General features: G+C 38.5%; 1 pseudogene; it reads right to left on the bottom strand.

Annotated features, from left to right (window-relative positions):
- Positions 1-964: 964 nt before the first annotated feature.
- LOC134945058 (5S ribosomal RNA) lies at positions 965-1,083 on the bottom strand (annotated as a pseudogene).
- Positions 1,084-1,557: the final 474 nt, after the last annotated feature.

Below are 1,557 nucleotides of genomic sequence, written 5' to 3'. Positions count from 1 at the left end.
TCTCAAACATATGGATAGCTAACGGAGATTTTTGGAACATTTCAGCTTCTAGTCCTGGGAACAGCATCCCTCTGCAACAACAGCAACACAGTGACATGGAGGAGACAAACATCTTATAAATGCAGCCATTAAGGCAAGGAATGAGCCCCCCAGCACCTGTGAGTACACCACCACAGCAAAGCACACCACCACCACAACACAGCCCAACAACACCAGTAACACAAGGCCCTGATCAGATGTTTTGGTCCATTTGGGCTAGACAGCAGGCCACTAATGAAGATTGCCTGCGTAGGCAGACACAAATGTTTAAATGTATAGGGGGTATACCGCACTGGAGAATAATGTATCTAATAGATAATATAAAGACCAAAATGTAATAAGTAAAAAGAGAAAACCACTGTTTTCTAATAATCTTAAATTTGGTGGTGCACTCTTTGAGTCAGTATTGGAACATGCAACAAAAGAAGAGAAAAGAAGACTCTTTTGTGGGCGCACTCTTATATGTATATGTATAGAAGTCTCAGAAGAAACAATGTTAAAAAAAATGTAAATTTTATTAGCAAGAATCGATAAAATGGTAGTAGAATATACTGTCAGAAATATCAGAAAGGGGGAGGGTAGGAGAAAACAGAACACATTTTTACAGTGTAAATACTGAATAATAGTTCTAGTCAGAAAAGGGGAGGGTAGGAGAGCATAGAACAAATTATTACAGTGTAAATACTGAATGATGGTTCTGAACTGCCTGGGTTCAAAAATACAGTAAATAACAGCAGGAGGCCTGAAAAAGTATATCTATATGAATCCTGAGTAGGTATGTGAATAAATTATACAGATATATTAGGTTGATGATAGTCCGCTATATCTATTATAGGTATTGTAGAGACAGATAGAGTCGAAAGGCTTGAATAAGTGAGATGAATCTGCTGTCAGTGTTAGACGCTTGAGCAAAACCGTCCAAGAGTTTCTACTAAACTGAGTATTCCTCAAGAGTCTCCCACTTGAGTACTAACCCAGCCCAACACTGCTTAGCTTCCAAGATCGGAAGGATTCGGGCGTTGCCAGTGTGGTATGATAGTAGAAGAAATATTTGATATCGAAGGCTCAGGAATCACTGATGAGAGTTCACGAAAAGGAGAGGAAAAGAAGTGGATGTAGATTGGAGAGGAAAATAGGGGATCTGCTGCCAATGTTAGACAGGGATGGTTACCCCTGAATCAATGGTGAGAGTCCTGAATTAGAAGAAGTGGGAAAAAAGAAGAAGAAGAGAAAGAGACAATACTAGTCTACAGTTGTTTAGGTGAGATTAATAAGATACAAATGGACAAAAAGTCCTGCAGGAAAATTGTTGCACAAATGCCAATCAATTACAGGGTGCTAATAATGCCTGTGATGTTAATACCAAACGTTGTGACAGGCTGATTGTAGAAGAATTGGCAGAAAGAAAAAAGTAAAGAGTGCTTGAAACCATGGAAAAATAACTGTTTGATACTAGCAGATTGATATCAAGTGTCTCAAAGAGATAACAAGTGGAAAAATTAGCAAAATAGTAACATA

This window comes from Pseudophryne corroboree, chromosome 1 (genome assembly GCF_028390025.1).
Source record: "Pseudophryne corroboree isolate aPseCor3 chromosome 1, aPseCor3.hap2, whole genome shotgun sequence".
Taxonomy (NCBI): Eukaryota; Metazoa; Chordata; class Amphibia; order Anura; family Myobatrachidae; genus Pseudophryne; species Pseudophryne corroboree.
Note: the sequence above shows the minus strand (reverse complement) of the source record. Positions and strands in the feature narration are given on the sequence as shown.